The following is a 20,600-nucleotide window of genomic DNA, read 5'->3' on the forward strand; positions in this document are numbered from 1 at the left end:
AAACCAGCCACGTTGCCGTCACCGACTTCTTAGTCCCGGACAAGCTAAACACCTTCTTCACCCGCTTTGAAGATAACACAGTGTTTCCAAAGTGTTGCTGTGGGCTCTCGTTCTCCGTGGCCGACGTGAGAGAGACACTTAAGCGTGTTAACAGTCGCAAGACTGCCGGCCCAGACAGCATCGCTAGCCGCGTCCTCAGAGCATGCACAGACCAGCTGGCTGGAGCGTTTACGGGCATATTCAATCTCTCCCTCTACCAGTCTGCTATTCCCACTTTCCTCAAGATGTCCACCACTGTTCCTGTAACAAAGAAATCAAAGGTAACTGAACTAAATAACTATCGCCCTGTAGTATTCACTTCTGTTGTCATTAAGTTCTTTGAGGGGCTAGTTAAGGATCATATCACCTCCACCTTAAATGACACCCTAGACCCCCTTCAATTTGCATACAGCTCCCAATAGATCCACAGACGATGCAATCACCATCACACTGCACACTGCCCTATTCCATCTGGACAAGAGGAATATCTACGGTGTCTGCGGAAAGTATTCAGACCCCTTGAATTTTCACATTTTGTTACGTTACCGTCTTATTCTAAAATTAATTTAATAGTTTTCCCCCTCATCAATCTACACACAATATCCCATAATAACAAAGCAAAAACAGGTTTTTAGAAATGTTTGGTAATTTATTAAAACAAAAAAACAGAAATATCACATTTACTTAAGTCTTCAGACCCTTGACTCAGTACTTTGTTGAAGCACCTTTAGCAGCAAATACAGCATCAAGTCTTCTTGGGTATAACGCTACAAGCTTGGCACACTTGTACTTGGGGAGATGTTTCCATTATTCTATGCAGATCCTCTCAAGGTCTGTCAGATTGAATAGGGAGCAATGCTGCACAGCTATTTTCAGGTCTCTCCACAGATGTTCGATCAGGTTCAAGTCCGGGCTCTGGCTGGGCCACTCTAGGACATTCAGAGATTTGTCCCGAAGCCACTCCTGCGTTGTCTTGGCTGTGTGCTTAGGCTCGTTGTCCTGTTGGAAGGTAAACCTTCGCCCCAGTCTGAGGTCCTGAGCGCTCTGGAAGGTTTTCATCAAGTATCTCTCTGTACTTTGCTTTGCTTATCTTTGCATCAATTCTGACAAGTTTCCCAGTCCCTACCGCTGAAAACATGCCACCACCATGCTTCACCGTAGGGATGGTGCCAAGTTTCCTCCAGACGTGATGCTTGGCATTCAGGCCAAAGAGTTCCATATTGGTTTCATCAGATCAGAGAACTTGTTTCTCATGGTCTGGGAGTTTTTAGGTGCGTTTTGGCAATCTCCAAGCGGGCTGTCATTGACCTTTTACTGAAGAGTGGCTTCCGTCTGGCCACTCTACCCTACCATAAAGGCCTGATTGGTGAATTGCTGCAGAGATGGTTGTCGTTCTGGAAGGTTCTCCCATCTCCACAGAGGAACTCTAGAGCTCTGTCAGAGTGACCATCGAGTTCTTGGTCACCTCCCTGACCAAGGCTCTTCTCCCCCTATTGCTTAGTTTGGCCAGGCAGCCAGCTCTAGGAAGTCTTTTATTATTATTATTATTATTACTTTTTATTATTTATTACAAAAAAACACAAGGAAGGTGTAACATTAAAGTATTGGAACATGAAGGACAAACAATACAGCATCAAGTCACTATCAAACATGTATCAGTCTTTCCGCAACAGAGCCATCCTTATGTGTGAGGGTGCGTGTGCATGATAATGATATAAAATACAAGTCATAGTTTCCTTTTTTCCCCCTTTTTTCCTTTTTTTTCCCTTTTTCATGATCAGAATCTTGTGAAACCCGAACCCTCCAAGATCCCCCCACTGTTCCCCAATAGCTGTCCCTCAACCATCATTCTCTCTCTCCACAGCAACTCCACTCCCACTTGTCTCCAATTCCACATACCAACCATCAGCTTCCTAATTATTTCCAAACTTCTTCAATTTAAGAATGATGCCACTGTGAGGCCACTGTGTTCTTGGGGACCTTCAATGCTGCAGAATTTTTTTTCTACCCTTCCCCAGATCTGTGCCTCGACACAATCCTGTCTCAGAGCTCTACGGACAATTCCTTCCACCTCATGGCTTAGTTTTTGCTCTGACATCCACTGTCAACTGTGGGACCTTATATAGACAGGTGTGTGCCTTTCCAAATAATTTCCAATCAATTGAATTTACCACTAGTGGACTCCAATCAAGTTGTAGAAACATCAAGGATGATTAATGGAAACAGGATGCACCTGAGCTCAATTTCGAGTCTCATAGAAAAGGGTCTGAAATACTTATGTAAACAAGGTATTTCATTTTTATTTGTAATAAATTTCAAAAACCTGTTTTCACATGTCATGTTGGAGTATTGTGTGTAGGTTGATGAGGAGGATTTTTTAAAAATACATTTCAGAAAAAGGCTGTAATGTCATAAAATGTGGAAAAAGTCAAATGGTCTGAATACTTTCCGAATGCACTGTACTTCAGTCTAAGACTGCCGTCATTGCTATAGATTGTGATAACATCAACATGAGGGGTGTTGTACAAAGCAAAGTAATCAGCGATTGGATCATCTCTAACCAATCAGAGTAGCAAAGCCAATGATGCATTTTCAAACCTCCGCTTTACCCACGTGTATTCAGGCTCTGACCCTGAAGAATGCACAGTGATGTCGAAACATTGGTGGTTTACCCAATAAATTACTGGGAGCTTGTATCTAGAGTGTGTGACTCTCTTTATTTATTTTATAGCCTACAGTTTACACACCATTAGTCATTACCTCGACCAGCTTTTGGGGGTGTGCGTCAGCTCATGCTTTTTATTAGACTGGCTCTGGCCCAACGCATTGGTTTCTGGGACCAATCAGAACGTTTAGAATGTTTTTCCATTCTAGAGATTGTTGTGGAGGTACTCATGTCCAGACTCATTGAAGAAACTAACAAAGAAACTAACGTCTGTGGGCGTGACGCTTGACCGGAGCAAGGAGTTCAGGTAGCCAGGCAAACTGATCAGTGGTTGTCTGGATGTTTGAAAGATGTTTTGGTGTTGGTAGCTTTTACAGTTTTGGCAGTAGAGGTTCCATAATAATAATAATAATAATAATAATAATAATATGAACAGTTTCTAAAGTTGTGCTTTGCTTTTTAAGGCAGCCACATATTTTTTTAATTCAGACATATCCTCTGTCAAAGGGCACAGGGTTACCTGTCAGGTGGGATGAGGGGTGGAGACAGGACTCAAAGACAGGATGAAGCAGTGCATTTAATTATCTCCTTAAAGCTGAACTCGAAAACCAACTCTTCTCATTGAAAACGGCATATGTGACCGATATTAGCAAGTAGGTTAATTTTGGTCATAAAGTCAGAATTCTGTGAGATTTGAGTACAAGGCCTACTTGAGGTTTGGGCTTTGATTTTGACAATACTCACTTGCCTACTAATACGGGATAAACAGCTGCACTCTATCCAATCATACTGCAGAACACACAGACAGTGAGACAGATCTGCCCAGCAGCACAGCAGATCGGACTTTGTTTACTTAAGACAACACATCGCACATTTTATTACTTGAGAAATACTGCACCAAACACCTTTGTTAGATGTAAAATTGTGTGACTAAAACCTTCTTAAATTATTTTAGATTAATTCAGACTATTTTGAGGAAGTGATACTGGCTTCGTTCCTATAAACCCCTTTCTGTGTTTGCAAACATTGCTGCACGAGGGCAAAGACCGCAAGTTGGTGCCAGAACACGGGGGAGTTCTTATAGAAAAAAAGCCTCTATTTACATGTTGCATATGAGTGCATTTCACGCTACTTTTGGATTAAAATTGGATTGTAACGCTCGCATGAATTGCATGCTTAATATAATGTTTGTGTCGTCATTGCAAATCAACTGCATTATACTTAAAAAAAACACTTACATTTCAACCATTAAAATGTCTCTTTGGCTAGCTTTTGCTACAGCAAATATGAGCGTTAGCATTCTAGCTAACACCGGCTGCATCCAAAATTATCATTTTGCAACGATCACAATCAAACATAATCTCAGCAACCGTTCAAGCAAGAATCAAAACATCCTTGTAAGCATATGAAAACCCCCAAAACGTCAATCTAGGTATGTTGAAGGGTGCAGATGGCGATTGCTTTCTTACTGCAGTCAGGAGTCGCTCGCATCTGTCCATGACGTCAGTGTTTCATGTACTGGAATGGGGTTAATGGTGTCTCCTGGGGGACAAACGTCCGTAACTGTCACATTAAACCACACCCCCAAGATTGAAATAAAAAAAAATCTTAATGAGCAACAGAAAAACACGCAGCATTGGTATGTTCAGTCGCTCTTTAATGATGACTGCACAGGTCACAAAGAAACTCAGATATAACTGAACCTTCCAACACCTCTATTAATTTAGGGCAGACAAACAGGCACTGAAAGGGCACTGAAAATGTGACTTAAAGTCAAAGTCAACTTTAAGTTTTGAGTTTACCATTATCTAATTCCTAAGATCATTTATAGAAAACATATCATTTCTATCTGTAATCAACTCCTAATATGTATCGTGGGAAGAAGACAGAATGAAATAGCCTATGTTGAAACGGTTGCGTAATCTGTAAGATGTTTTTGTCTTCTCTGTGTATCTCTAAGCTGCCCTGGGGTATGTCTTTTATGACTAACCTGGGAGATTACACCCTTTGAATCACATAACGCTTACCCAGAATGCAGAAGGCCACTGCCCTTGCTCTGCTCCACGGATCCCCCTTTTGAAGTGCTCTAATCCCTGGCAGCGGGTAAAGGGTTAAAGGCGGCGCTGACCTCACTCTCAACTCTCCAAACTATTGTCAGAGAGACGTCAGAGACTCTCATCCACAACATCAGGCCCAGAAAAGCTAAGTAAGGCCCGCTGGAAAAATACTGTGAAGCTGATTCAACAGAGTAGACTATGAACCAAGAAGAAAATATGGGGAGAAAAATACACACCAACTGCAAGATAGTTTGTAGCTCAGTTGGTAGAGCATGGCACATGCAACACCAGGGTACTGGGTTCGATTCCTGGGGACCACCAATATGAAAATTGCATGCGTGCATGACTGTAAGTTGCGATTGACAAAAGTGTCTTCTATGGCTTTATTTTAAGGCTATTCAACTTCTGTGCATATGATGTTTGATATGCCTTACATTTCTTATTCTCTTCTGACTGAACAAAAAGGCAACAGAAAATACTTAGTGTTTCACAATACAGTGAGAACAGCCATTTTATAAACATGTTAAACCTGGCATGACATCTATCCAAAAGCCAGGAACACTAAGGACCAGTATTAGCAGGATGACGGAGGTTGTTGCAGGAGGCAGGAGAAGGCAGGAGAACCTGCTAAAGTGAAGAGCCAGCCCCAGAGAGAGGGATTCTTTAGCGGAGAGCGATTAGTACTAGACCAATAGAAGACATTGTGTCTCTCTCCTCATGGCTTTAAAGCCCAAAAATGGAGGGAGTCTGTTGCCTTGCTGGGAAAACAGCTAAGTCAATAACCAGTAATGAGATTTTATTTACCCAGCTGGTGGTGAAATGTTAAGACGCCCAGGGACCTAAAGTCATCCAACTGGGCTCGAGGCCCACAGCTAAAACCACATTCTAACCCTGTGCATATTTGTCTGTGAAATTTTCACACAATTATGTAAACAAGCATGCTGAATTGTTCTTTTGGACTGTGACGCAAAGAGAGAGAGAGCGAGAGAGGGGAGAGGGGGGAGATAGAGAGAGGGAGAGCGAGAGGTTGGAGAGAAAGAAATCAAGAAAAAATAAGCTGGGAGACATGCTATTTCTCCCAGGAAGTCTTGGTGACTGACAGGTACCTTGTACGGGGCTGAGAGGGCTCTGTGGGCTCCGAGCAGGGTCTTGATGCTTTCATAAGTGACAAAGAACGTTTAGGGAGTCAGAGTTTAGGGACCATTAGTCAACCAGCATACAGCATTTAATGACACTGACTAAGGGGGGGGGGGGGGGGGGGGGGGTGGAGAGTGAGAACAGTGAAGGAAAAGGGGGAGTCGGGTAGGGCTGGCAATTGCCGAGGGCCTCATGAAACGATATTATCACAATACTTATGTGCCAATTCGATATGTATATGTATTGGGATTCTCACGATTCTATATGTATTGGGATTCCATACTGTGATTTCATTGCAAATCGATATATATTACTGCTGCAGAGGGACAAGAGAGAGCCCTAAGAAAATTAGTTTTGATCAGTCATGGAAATAAAAGTGCAACAAAAAAAATTGCATCCCCATTTAAGGAGGAGATGCAGTACAAACTATGAAGGAAAAATACCGGAATTGCGGTGCAGGCATATCAAACTAGTGCAAAATAATATTGCGATATTGTCAAAACAATAGTGAGTGAGTAGGTAGAGTGAGTAGAATGAGAGAAAAGTGCTTACTTCATTAAGGCAGCAATGTAAAAATCACAACCCATTAAGAATGGAGAATTCAGGTCTTTTCAAATGATGCCCACCTGACCCAGATTGCGATTTATAATGGACTGTTTTTGGATTCCGTGAACCACAACAGTAATTGTGTGATGGCGGGGATTCAGGGCTGTGTTCCAAACAAAATAATGACAAACTTTGTGTGCTTGTTCTAGTTCCTCAATGGCACAACTAGGAGAGAAAGCCCCTTAGTAGCTAGGTTTCTCAAATCAAATCAAATGTATTTGTCACATACACATGGTTAGCAGGTGTTAATGCAAGTGTAGCGAAATGCTTGTGCTTCTAATTCCGACCATGCAGTAATATCTAGCAAGTAATATAACCTAACAATTTCACAACAACTAGGTTATACACAAAGTGTAAAGGAATTAATACAAATATGTACATACAAATATATAAATGAGTGATGGTACAGAACGGCATAGGCAAGATTAAGTAGATGGTATAGAGTACAGTATATACATATGAGATCAGTAATGTAGGGTATTAAAACATTATATAAAGCGGCATTGTTTAAAGTGACTAGTGATACATTACATCAAGATGGCAAGATGCAGTAGATGGTATAGAGTACAGAATATACATATGAGATGAGTAATGTAGGGTATGAGAACATGATATAAAGTGGCTAGTGATAAATTGATTACATCAATTTTTCCATTATTAAAGTCGCTGGAGTTAAGTAAGTGTGTTGGCATCAGCCACTCAATGTTAGCGATGGCTGTTTAACAGTCAGATGGCCTTGAGATAGAAGCTGTTTTTCAGGCTCTCTGTCCCCACTTTGAAGCACCTGTACTGATCTCGCCTTCTGGATGTTAGCAGGGTGAACAGGCAGTGGCTCGGGTGGTTGTTGTCCTTGAGGATCTTTTTGGCCTTCCTGTGACATCGGGTGGTGTAGGTGTCCTGGAGGGCAGGTAGTTTGCACCCGGTGATGCGTTGTGCAGACCTCACTTTCCTCTGGAGAGCCTTCCGGTTTTAGGCGGAGCAGCTGCCGTACCAGGCGGTGCTACAGCCCGACAGGATGCTCTCAATTGTGCATCTGTAAAAGTTTGAGTGTTTTTGGTGACAAGCCGAATTTCTTCAGCCTCCTGAGTTTGAAGAGGCACTGCTGCGCCTTCTTCACCACGCTGTCTGTGTGGGTGGACCATTTCAGTTTGTCCGTGATGTGTACGCAGAGGAACTTAAAACTCTCCACCCTCTCCACTACTGTCCCGTCAATGTAGATAGGGGGCTGCTCCCTCTGCTGTTTCCTGAAGTCCACAATCATTTCCTTTGTTTTGTTGACATTGAGTATGAGGTTATTTTCCTGACACCACACTCCTCCTTGTAGGCCGTCTTGTCGTTGTTGGTAATCAAGCCTACCACTGTAGTGTCGTCTGCAAACTTGATGATTGAGTTGGAGGCGTGCATGGCCACGCAGTCGTGGGTGAACAGGGAGTACAGGAGAGGGCTGAGAAGGCACCCTTGTGGGGACCCAGTGTTGAGGATCAGCGGGGTGGAGATGTTGTTACCTACCCTCACCACCTGTGGGCGGCCCGTCAGGAAGTCCAGGACCCAGTTGCACAGGGCGGGGTCGAGACCCAGGGTCTCAAGCTTAATGACGAGTTTGGAGGGTACTATGGTGTTAAATGCTGAGCTGTAATCGATGAACAGCATTCTTACATACAGTAGGTATTCCTCTTGTCCAGATAGATGGGTTAGGGCAGTGTGCAGTGTGATGGCGACTGCGTTTTGTCTGTGGACCTATTGGGGCGGTAAGCAAATTGGAGTGGGTCTAGGGTGTCAGGTAGGGTGGAGGTGATATGATCCTTGACTAGTCTCTCAAAGCACTTCATGATGATGGAAGTGAGTGCTACAGCGCGGTAGTCATTTAGCTCAGTTACCTTAGCTTTCTTGGGAACAGGAACAATGTTGGCCCTCTTGAAGCATGTGGGAACAGCAGACTGGGATAAGGATGGATTGAATATGTCTGTAAACACACCAGCCAGCTGGTATGCACATGCCCTGAGGACGCGGCTGGGGATGCCGTCTGGGCCTGCAGCCCTGCGAGGGTTAACACGTTTAAATGTTTTACTCACATTGGCTACAGTGAAGGAGAGACCGCAGGTTTTGGTAGCGGGCCCTGTCAGTGGCACTGTATTGTCCTCAAAGCGAGCAAAAAAGTTGTTTAGTCTGTCTGGGAGCAAGGCGTCGTGTGTCTGGGAGCAAGGCGTCGTGATCCGCGGCGGGGCTGGTTTTTATTTTGTAGTCCGTGATTGACTGTAGACCCTGCCACATACCTCTCGTGTCTGAGCCGTTGAATTGCGACTCCACTTTGTCTCTGTACTGACGCTTAGCTTGTTTGATTGCCTTGATATCCAATTGGCGACAGATTTTCATGTGAAAGTTCTAAAATCTGTATCAAGACAATATGCGCATTTTCCCACCAGAGATGTATTTCCATCATATTGACTTGTTGTGGATAAAAGACTGTGCATGATGATTGTGCAAAGTAAAAATAACTTTTGTGGATAAATTCCCCATGTACCGTATAAAAAATAAAAGTGAAATGGGTTTCCATTGCATTTTAAACTCTACTGATGGTTTTGTCACAACAAATGTTGCGTTATGGACGACTGTGTTATCTCGCTCTCTGTGGCTGATGTGAGTAAGACTGCAGCTGGGCCAGACATTTAGGAGGCCGCGGGGCCAGACAGATTACCAGGACATGTACTCAGAGCATACTGTGACATACTGTGACGGCCCTGAATTTGTCTGAACCGTCTGTGCTTCTCCTTCCAATAGTGCGCTTCCCCTTTAATTCCCAATTAAATAGCCAGCATCAGCTGCGCAATAGAGGGTTGTGATGGTGGTGCGAATGAGGAGTGTTCAACTCTTTTGTTGTATTTAAAAGTCAGCTTTGTAGCCTTATCTCAAGTTTAACCAGGATCAGATCCACTCATTTCTTCATTTGGACTACACATCTCAGTTGGTCTCAGCTGTTTCGTTGTGGTCTTCCTCAGCAGGAGATCTGTTGGCGGATTGGATTGCCTGACAGACCACAACTTTTTTGCATACGGTATTTCATTTGTTTGAATGTGATTTATACCGTGCTGATTTGTGGTCAGTTGTAGCTAAAGACTACTGAGATTTGATACTCTTTATGGTTGTGTGGTTGGGTTTAAGCTACACTCCTTTACCGGGCTGGACTCTTTTAGGCCCGAGGTACAGACATTTTCTTGAGGAACCAAAGCTTATGTTTATTTATGTTGGTAATACAACCTACACAAAATAACAGTTGTTTTGAAGTTATTGCCAATGTTTTAAAGGTTTATGAAAAGTGTATTTCCATACTGACTTTTAAATGAGTCCTTTGTATTGGTGTAGACTTGATGGACCAGACAGGACTCATTCCCTCAAACAAAAAGGAGAAATCAATATTTTCTCTGGTAGGCACAACCTACCTGGCACCCCTATAAATAATAACCTCAAGTCAAAACCGTTACAATGCACTGAGCAGCTGGCAAGTCCTGTGTGACTCAGTTAATAGAGCATGGCACTTACAACTCCAGGGATGTGGGTTTGACTCTCATGGGGGACCAGTACGAACAAATATGAAAATGTTTTACTCACTATTGTAAGTCAATTGTACTTTATTTAACTAGGCAAGCCAGTTACAAACAAATTAGTATTTTACAATGACGGCCTACCCCAGACAACGCTGGGACAATTATGCACCACCCTATTGGACTCCCAATTAAAGCCTGGAATTGAACCAGGGTCTGTAGTGACACCTCTAGCACTGAAATACATAGCCTTAGACTGCTGCGCCACTCGAGAGCCTGCTTGGTCAAGCTGGATAAGTGCATCTGTTAAATGACTAAAATGAATGCATCTTGAAAACCACTCCCTGACCCAGTCTGTAATACCTACATGTTTCAAGCAGACCACCATAGTCCCTGTGCCCAATAACGTGAAGGTAACCCATCTAAATGACTATCGCCCATAGCACTCACATTTGTAGCCATGAAATGCTTTGATAGGCTGGTCATGGCTCACATCAGCCTAGACACACTGGACTCACCCATTCACATACCGCCACAACAGATCCACAGATGACGCAATCTCTATTGCACTCCACACTTCCCTTCTGGACAACAGGAACATCTATGCTTTTCATTGACTACAGCTCAGTATTCAATACCATAGTGCCCTCCAACATCATCACTAAGTTCAGGACCCTGGGACTGAACACCTTCCACTGCAACTGGATCTTGGACTTCCTGTCGGGCTGCTCCCAAAAATACCTTTTACCCCCAAGCAATGAGACTGCTGATGAATAGTTATTTAAATAGTTAACCAGATAGACCTTTTTTTCACTAACTTTTTGACTCATCTCATATGTGGCTGCTACTGTTTTAGCTATCCTGTTGCCTAGTCACTTTATCCCTAGTTAGTATGCACATGCTGTATCTACCTCAATCAACTCGTACCCCTGCACATCGACGCAATACTAGTACCCAGTGTATTTCGCCGAGTTATTGTTACTCATTGTGTATTTATTACTCATGTTATTACTTTTCTATTATTTCTCAAATTCTTGACGGTCTAACTGTTGTCTTCAAAGTGTGCACAGTTCCTAAGTAATTTCAATGCACTTTTAGGACTGTCAAGTCTACTCCCACTCCCCTTCCAGGTGAGTCTGATGAGGCGATGGTGTGAGTAAGGATGGTGACAGGTGTGCGTAATAATTAGCAGCCTGGTGACCTCGAGCGCCGGGACCGACGTGGGGCTCCAGGCGCAGGACTCTGACCAGAGGGACGGTCCTGGCAGCCAGGCCAATCGCTTCTGCTGAGGCGCAGGAACACCAGTTGCGACACCCGGACCCGACATCACCTACACTAACAAAACAACAAAAAAACACTCCCTGATGCTTCCCTTTGGTCAGGAGTTATTCTGTAACGTGTCTGCTGGGAGTCGGGAAGCAAGTTCAGGGAGCGTAGTTAATAAATATATTAACATAGAACAACACAAGAAACACGGGTAGTTTACAGCCATGAACAGAAACAATAACGCCTAGAGAAAGAACCACAGGGAGTGACATATATATATATATATATATATATATATATATATGAAAGGTAATCAAGCAGGTGATGGAGTCTGGTGAGGCGCTGGTGCACGTAACGATAGTGACAGGTGTGCGTAATAATGAGCAGCCTGTTGACCTCGAGTGCCGGAGAGGGAGTATACGTGACATGTATTTGTCATGTTATTTCATTACCAGATCATGTTGTGAATAAGCCCACTAGGCTATGTCATTTGTAATTATATACAGAATAATTAATAGGAATAGCATTGGGTGTTGCACAATGGTTCATCCAACACAACTGTGCACAGTCGACTCTGTGTCCAATCCGAGGCACAAAAACATATGAAAACATGAACTCAGTACCTTAGTGAGTTCTCTGTTAAATCTAACGAGGCCCTGGTGTAAATCAAGCAGACAACAACAGATGATCAACATCAATTCACCAGGGATATTAAATCCAAAGTGGATCCAGGCACAACTCTCTTCAGGAGCGTAATGAACGAGACACCAAAATATTCTTGACATTCCTCTCGAATACCTTTTTCCCAGAATTTGGGCTGTTGTTGCATGGCATGCGCTATCACAACAGCTGTTCGTCACTTGACTGTCATTCGGTAAATTCCTTCCTGGATCCGGTGATGATGTGTGAAAATATCATGGCATAATTTATCAGCTGGACACCAAATCAAATGCTCATCCAACAAGTATTATGCATAATTATTGAAGAACCACGTTAATGACAGTATCGATTTAGGTTTTAAGTATCAAAGTAAGGTGACTCTTTCGGTTAGAAGCATTCGATTTTGCAATCACATCATTTGGGATTTGTGTGCCCATTAACTGTTTACCCCATAACATAAGGACTGTCCAACAACTATTATGCATGATATAATATGATGCCATTATATAACATTTATCCAAGGCATTACTTCATGTTGTTACTGTGGAACCTAGAACATTGATACTAATTGAGTACTGTGCCTGCACATGAATGTTCTATGTTTTAACTTTAGTTTGAACGAGTCATGTAAAACTTCTCTGTTCCAAGTATCATTATTACTGTTTGTGTAGTAGTAAGAACCCAAAAATGGCTAGATCCAGGATTCTTACAGGGTTCAAGTTCAATGTCTAATTGAAATGAATAATGCTTAATGTATGATATAACGAAAACTTACACTGCCATAAATGCAAGGACAGAAAAGTAATGTTTTATGTCACACAATGTTGGACAAATCCATCAAGAGATACCAACTATGATAAAGGGTTAAACATAGGTTTGACATCTACTCGTGAATTTTATTGAATATAGCTCTGATCCTCCTTACACTGTAAATGCACGGAATGAGCAGCAGTACAGGGGAATCCATGACAGACCCCTTCCCTTTTTCCACATTTTGTTATGTTACAGCCTTATAAAAATACACACAATACCCCATAATGGCAAAATGTAAACAGGTTTTTAAAAATGTTTGCAAATGTATTAAAGATTTTTTTAAATAATTTATTTACACAAGTATTCAGGCCCTTTGATATGAGACTCGAAATTGAGCTCAGGTTTATCCAGTTTCCATTTATGATCCTTGAGATGTTTTTACAACTTGATTGGAGTCCACCTGTGGTAAATTCAATTGATTGGAGTCCACCTGTGGTAAATTCAATTGATTGGAGTCCACCTGTGGTAAATTCAATTGATTGGAGTCCACCTGTGGTAAATTCAATTGATTGGACATGATTTGGAAAGGCACACACTTGTTATATACGGTCCCACAAGTTGACTGTGCATGTCAGAGAATTTGACAGAATTTGAACAAATTACACTTGAAACATTAATAAACTTTCCCATCAGACGCTCTCCATGCTGGGTAGGCTATTCTAGTTTGTCAACAGGTAGCTTATGTCTGTGGTGTCTTATTGGTGCCAGAGACTCATAATGAGTGACTCATCATTGGGGAAAGAGCCGATGGCAGCTGATGAGACCCCTGCATAGATGCCCCGGAAACTCCCAACCTTTGCGAAGCCCTGCTGTCACTGCATTCTGGTCTTAATGGTGTCCAGGGGGAAGAAGGTGAGGTCCACACATCCCAGCACAGCCCCCACCTAGCATGTAGGCAATTCAGGCAATTCAAAAGCAATTCAGGCAATTCAAAAGCACTGCATAGACCCACACCTAGCAGAGAGCGATGACACACAGAGACAAAAGCTAATCTGCTAAACTCAAGACTCAAGACAGGTCATGCCTAGATGATGGTTAGTTTCTGAGTGTTTTGAAACTTTGCATTTTCCATTGAACATCCTGTTTCAGAGAATCTTGCATGTACAGTTTGGTGTTGGTTTTCCTCCATTTGAAGGGGTAGGTGAGCCAACCTCAGATGCACATCTTTCTGATGGGCCTCCACACTTTCACTTCGTTTGCGAACGGCATTCTCCTGCATTTTCAAACTGTTAATGGTGTGTCTCGATTGTTGTTCCATTTGTCCAGTGAGCTCAGACAACTGTCCCAGTCTGTCTGGGCAGGGTAAAAGGAAGAGGTTGAGGGGAGGGTAATGGTGGAGAGGTTATAGGCGAGCCAGAAGCCTGGGGATGAGGCACAGTGCTCTCCAACTCCATTACACAATCGAGTCCGTCCACAATGAAAGAATTCCGGTCACAAATTCCATTGGGCGTGTCCACATTGACACATTATGGGGTTCCAAATTAAATACATGACTCAACAACTTTGCATGTGTGGTGTATTCATGGGTGCTTTTCTCCATAGGTCCCTGTTCGGGTGCCAGTTCTGTAGTGGTGTTTTTAGAGAGGGGTAAAGAGGAAGATTTTTGTTTGGGGCGCCAGGTGGGTGGCAGTGAACAGAGTAGGAGAGTAGGAGAGAGCTTCCAGACACACATCAGCAGAAGAGACTCCCTCGAGTGTAACCTGTTTGCCAGATAACCAGTGGAAAGAATGGATATGACACACCATGTAAACACAAGTCACAGCACTGGGGTAACCAACCAATATTTCTCATACAATAAAAATGATTAGAGCAACTCAGTGGCAACTTCATAGAGGCAACAGACAAAGAACCCAGTTATCATTAGATGATTTGCAAATATCTGTGTTTCTTCACAGAGTGAAGAGTGAGTTGGGTACATTAGTGTGTGTGTGTGGTCCAAAACATAAAAGCCCTTTAAATGTCCCAAAGCCAATACACAATACATCAATTCAGTTCCAAAAAGAGAAGAAAAATAATAAGCAACATGTGACCGACCACTTCTTTTTGGTCTTGTTGCAAAATTTGAAATTGTGTTTTCTACATTGGATAAAAGTACTGACTCAGAGCTTCAATAATATATACAATGCAGTGCAGTTGAGGGAAAATGAGAAAGTAATGCTGCTTTGAAATTTGATAAACTTGTAACCTCACTTTTGAGAAAATGCCCCTTGAATGTTTTGGTACACCTACTGTACTAAAGAGCTCTTCTTTGTTCACAACTATTCGGCATTGTTCACACCCTCTTAAGCCCCATCCATCTCTTTGAGGATTTACATGTGAGGCAATGTGCCATGTTCTAAACATAGTGATTGTAGCTGAGCTTTCGGTCCATTGACCTTCATCAGAGCATCTAAAAGTGGTAAAAGTAGTAGCCACAAATATGAAAAACTCCAGGTAAAATACACTTTATGATGTTCTATATCCTAATCTGACTTTGGTGCAGGTCATGTTTTCACATTACTGTCTCTGGTAAACACACACTATATATATCAAATGAAAGTTTATTTGTTACATGCACAGGATTTCTGCATCTAATTCATGTGTGTTACTTGCTTTCATTGTATTATTCAAATTATTGAATCAATCAACAGTATGGGCAAACAGGCTATTCGTACAGGGAAAAGGCTGACAATTAAATGTTTTTTTTAATGTTTTTATTTATTGTAGCAGTTATTTGAACAAATTACACTTCAAACATTAATAAACTTGCCCATCAGATGCTCTCCATGCTGGGTAGGCTATTATGGTTTGTCAACAGGTAGCCTATGTCTGTGGTGTCTTAGTGGTGCTAGAGACTCATAATGAGTCGCAGGGGTCCCATCCGAAGGTGTAAATGGTACAGTGAAATGATTACTTGCAAATTTGCAGATAAGTAAGTAAGTAGCCTTGCACAAGCCTTGGCTTGTCCGAGCCAGAGTGGCTCATAGGGCAGGATCCTATCTCCTGTTTCTGTAGGGCGAGGCAGCTTGATGTACAAATACATCCCGTGGACAGGACACTAGTCTATCACAGAACATTACCCCCAATCTATCTCCTTAATGCTGAATGCCAAGCAGAGATGCATCAGGTCTGATTTTTACAGTCTTAAAAATATTTTATAATCACTATTGTCTAGACACGTACACATGTTCATGAAATAAACAGATGGCCGTAATCACCCCCAGACACACCTTTCTAACTTGATGAGTCATGTAAAAGATAGGTTATAACCACCCCCACGTCCATGCCAATCTAAGTGTATGGGTCTTTACAGAAGTAGCAGCAACGTGTGTGGTGTATGTGTGTGCGAGGATAGAGTCATGTGAATGTACATAGAGGCAGTGCAGATAGGGAATCTATATTCAGAGAGACAGTTTCTGTTACTTCTACTTCATGTGAAGTCTATGGCCTCTTTGTTGCAAAACTTCTACATGCAGACCATCTTTGGGAGGAAGGACTTCAGCTTCGTGCAGCAGCTGAAACTTGTCCGAACCCTCCGTGGTGACAACAACACCAGGCTCCAGAGCATCAAAGCTGTAAAACAGGAAATTAGACAAAACATTTAAGAGACAGTACAACCTTGCATAACATCAATTCACCTTCCAAGTTCAGATAATAAGAATAAGCCTATACAATGCAATGTTCACCTGAAGTGCTGGTACTGCTTGATCTGTGGCAGAGGCCTGAAGTACAGGTGTTATTGCCAGCCATAGCTTTCCATCACCACCGTATCATCCTCCAGTCCAACCAGCTGTGGAATTCTGACCCCTGTCACAGTGCTGTCCTTCACCACACCAGCAATCTCTGTTCACTCTGGTCTTTCTGAAGAGTTTCTGATCAGCCCGAAGCACCAGTCAGGGGCAAACTTGGTGTGGCCTGTGATCAAGAAGTGAAGGTCCCGACTGTGGTGAAGCCTGTGCATGATCCTCCAGGCACAACACCAGAGCACAAACTTGTTCTTGTTTTGGCCACTGCAGTTGTCACAATTCAGGTCCACAGTTGTTTCCCCAACTCCATAGATGGTAAATAAATGGTGTATGTAGTGGATGACAGCACAGCTGCCTTTGCTGAATGACATGCCTTCATCAATCAAGTAGTTGACTTGTTGTGGTATTCCTTCACTTCAGAGATCAAACAACCATACTTGCGACAACTGTAGTGAAAATGGAGATGGGTCCTGGTTACATATGGTCAGAAGGATAGTGCACTTAAAATGTTTTTAATTTAATCCAAAACATACAATATACTTTCAGTGAAGCCACTCAAAAACTACATCACACCAGTCATCCAGCAGACTCACATTCAGAGCGACACACAGAAGTATCCAGGGTCAATGCCCTACTCAAGGGCATGTCGACAGATCTCCTACAAGGTCAAAAACGGGGACCTGAACTCTCCAAGATCCTCCCCACAGCTCCCCAATAGCTGCCCCTCAACTATCCGAGACACCTCCCACAGTCTCCCCCCAAGAAAAAATAATACAATTAATTCCATTCCCCACCCCCAAGAACCCCCTGTCACGGATGTCGTCGTGGAAATGACCGGACTAAGGTGCAGCGTCGTGAGCGTACATTTTCCTTTATTTATGTAAATGTCGCCAACAAAACAAGAAACAAAGACCCCGACCGTGACGCTTACTAGGTCTATAGTGCCACTAACATAGTCAAGTACCCACAAAATACAAAGGAAAAAAGGATGCCTAAGTATGATTCCCAATTAGAGACAATGATAGACAGCTGTCCCTGATTGAGAACCATACTCAGTCAAAACATAGAAACAAAAAACATAGAAATAAAGAAACTAGAATGCCCACCCTGGCCTACCCAAAATAGAGTGCCCACAGGCTAATTGATTATTAGAAAACACTTTTGCAATTATGTTAGCACTGCTGAAAACTGTTGTCCTGATTAAAGAAGCAATAAAACTGCCCTTCTTTAGACTAGTTGAGTATCTGGAGCATCAGCATTTGTGGGTTCACTTACAAGTTCAAACTGGCCAGAAACAAAGACCTTTCTTCTGAAACTCGTCAGTCTATTCTTGTTCTGGAGAAATGAACATGTGAGAAATTGCCAAGAAACTGAAGATCTCGTACAACACTGTGTACTACTCCCTTCACAGAACAGCGCAAACTAGCTCTAACCAGAATAGAATGAGGAGTGGGAGGCCCCAATGCACAACTAAGCAAGAGCACAAATACATTAGTGTCTAGTTTGAGAAACAGATGCCTCACAAGTCCTCAACTGGCAACTTTTATTAAATAGTACCCGCAAAACATCAGTCTCAATGTCAACAGTGAAAAGGCGACTCCGGGATGTTGGCCTCTTCACCTCATGATGTCATCTATTTTGTGAAGTGCACCAGTCCCTCCTGCAGCACAACACCCCCACAACATGATACTACCACCCCTGTGCTTCACAGTTGGGATGGTGTTCTTCAGCTTGCAAGCCTCCCCCTTTTTCCTCCAAACATAATGATGGTCATTATGGCCAAACAGTTATATTTTTGTTTCATCAGACCAGAGGACATTTCTCCAAAAAGTACAATCTTTGTCCCCATGTGCAGTTGCAAACTATAGTCTGGCTTTGTTATGGCGGTTTTGGAGCAGTGGCTTCTTACTTGCTGAGCGGCCTTTCAGGTTATGTCGATATACAGTAGGACTCATTTTACTGTGGATATAGATACTTTTGTACCTGTTTCCTCCAGCATCTTCACAGGGTCATTTGCTGTTGTTCTGGGATTAATTTGCACTTTTCACACCAAAGTACATTCATCTCTAGGAGACAGAATGCGTCTCCTTACTGAGCGGTATGATGGCTGTGTCGTCCCATGGTGTTTATACTTGCATACTATTGTTCATACAGTTGAACGTGGTACCTTTAGGCGTTTGGAAATTGCTGCCAAGGATTTACCAGACGTGTTGTCTACAAACATTTTTCTGAGGTCTTGGCTGATTTCTTTTGTATCCAATGTCAAGCAAAGAGGGACTGAGTTTGAAGGTAGGCCTTGAAATACATCCACAGGTACACATCCAATTGACTCAAATGTCAAATAGCCTATCAGAAACTTCTAAAGCCATGACATCATTTTCTGGAATTTCCCAAGCTGTATAAAGGCACAGTCAACTTGACCCACTGGAATTGTGATAGTGAATTATGTGAAATAGTCTGTAAACGGTTGGAAAAATTACTTGTGTCATGCACAAAGTAGATGTCCTAACCAACTTGCCAAAACTATAGTTTAAATTGTTATGGCTGCAATCCCGCTAACGGGATCGATATGACAACTACCAGTGAAAATAGAGGGCACCAAATTCAAACCACAGAAATCTCAATTACAATTCCTAAAACATACATGTGTTTTATAACATTTTAAAGTTAATCTTGTTGTTAATCCCACCAAAGTGTCCGATTTCAAATATGCTTTTCAGCGAAAGCACTACAAACGATTATGTTAGGTCTCCACCAAACCACAATAAGCACAGCCATTTTCCAGCGAAATATAGCATTCACAAAAAGCAGAAATAGAGAAAATCAATCACTAACCTTGAATTATCTTCATCAGATGACACTCATAAGACTTCATGTTACACAATACATGCATGTTTTGTTTGATAAAGTTCAAATTTATATTTAAAAAATCTGAGTTTACATTGGCGTATTAGATTCACTAGTTTCAAAAACATCAAGTGATTTTGCATAGCCACATCGTTTCAACAGAAATACCCATCATAAATGTAGATGATAATACAAGTTATACACATGGAATTATAGATATACCTCTCCTTAATGCAACCGCTGTGTCAGATTTCAAAAAAAGTTTACGGAAAAAGCAACCCATGCAATAATCTGAGACGGAGCTCAGAACAGTAGCCAAATTAGCCGCCATGTTGTAGTCAACAGAAACCAGAAAATACGTAAATGTTTCCTTACCTTTGACGAACTTCATCAGAATGCAGTCCTAGGAATCCCAGGTCCACAATAAATGCTTGATTTGTTTGAAAATGTCCGTTATGTCCAATTAGCTACTTTGGTTAGCGTGTTTGGTAAACAATTCCAAAGTCAAAGCGCGTCCACTATAACGTGACGAAATGTCCAAAAGTTCCGTAACAGTCAGTAGAAACATGTCAAACGATGTACTGAATCAATCTTTAAAATGTTGTTTACATATATCTTGAATAACGTTCCAACTGGAGAATTAGAATGACTTCAGATGACCGGTGGAACGCAGGTCCTTCCCCTGTGAACGCGCATGGTGAAAGCATGGTCAACTCGTGGCAGTGGTGACTATTTCCTGTCTCATTCGACCCCCTTTACTTTGGGAACGTTATTTTTCCAAACATAAAAATAGTGCCCCCTAGCTTCAAGAGGTTAATAGCTAGCATGTCGATGGCCATAACAAATAAACAAGGGTGTCAGCTGTCACTATATCTAACTCCTCTTGACAATTCAAAACTCTCAGGAGTATCAGGAATCAAGGTAAGACCCAAGTGCAGACTGTGTGAAGTAACCATGTTTATTGTAACCACAGGGGCAGGCAAACCACAGATCCAGGCAAGCAGGGGTCGATAATCCAGAGCAGATGCCAAGGTACAGGACGGCAGGAAGGATCAGGTCAGGCAGAGGTCGATAATCCAGAGGTGGAGCAAAGGTACAAGATGGCAGGCAGTCCCAGAGTCAGAGACAGGCAGTGGTCAGGCGGGTGGGTACAGGGTCAGGACACGCAAATGTCAAAAACCATGGATAATGCTGGTAGGCTTGAATAAACCTGACGAACAGACAAAACACAGATATAAATACACGT

The 20,600-nt window shown here is 42.4% G+C and overlaps 1 long non-coding RNA gene and 1 pseudogene across 1 annotated transcript; both read right to left on the bottom strand.

Moving 5' to 3' along the window:
* Nucleotides 1-14,001, bottom strand: part of LOC149982557 (mitochondrial S-adenosylmethionine carrier protein-like) — an 83,742-nt pseudogene extending 69,741 nt beyond the window's left edge.
* Nucleotides 14,002-15,458: 1,457 nt separating this feature from the next.
* Nucleotides 15,459-20,126, bottom strand: LOC149982558 (uncharacterized). The gene is made up of 2 exons (XR_016497274.1): nt 19,730-20,126; nt 15,459-16,953 (listed from the first exon to the last, which is right to left on the bottom strand). It is a non-coding gene; the product is annotated as an uncharacterized LOC149982558 (long non-coding RNA).
* Between the last annotated feature and the right edge of the window lie 474 nt (nt 20,127-20,600).

The sequence above is a fragment of the Oncorhynchus mykiss genome, chromosome 7 (genome assembly GCF_057628025.1).
Source record: "Oncorhynchus mykiss isolate SJ-2025 chromosome 7, ASM5762802v1, whole genome shotgun sequence".
Classification (NCBI taxonomy): domain Eukaryota; kingdom Metazoa; phylum Chordata; class Actinopteri; order Salmoniformes; family Salmonidae; genus Oncorhynchus; species Oncorhynchus mykiss.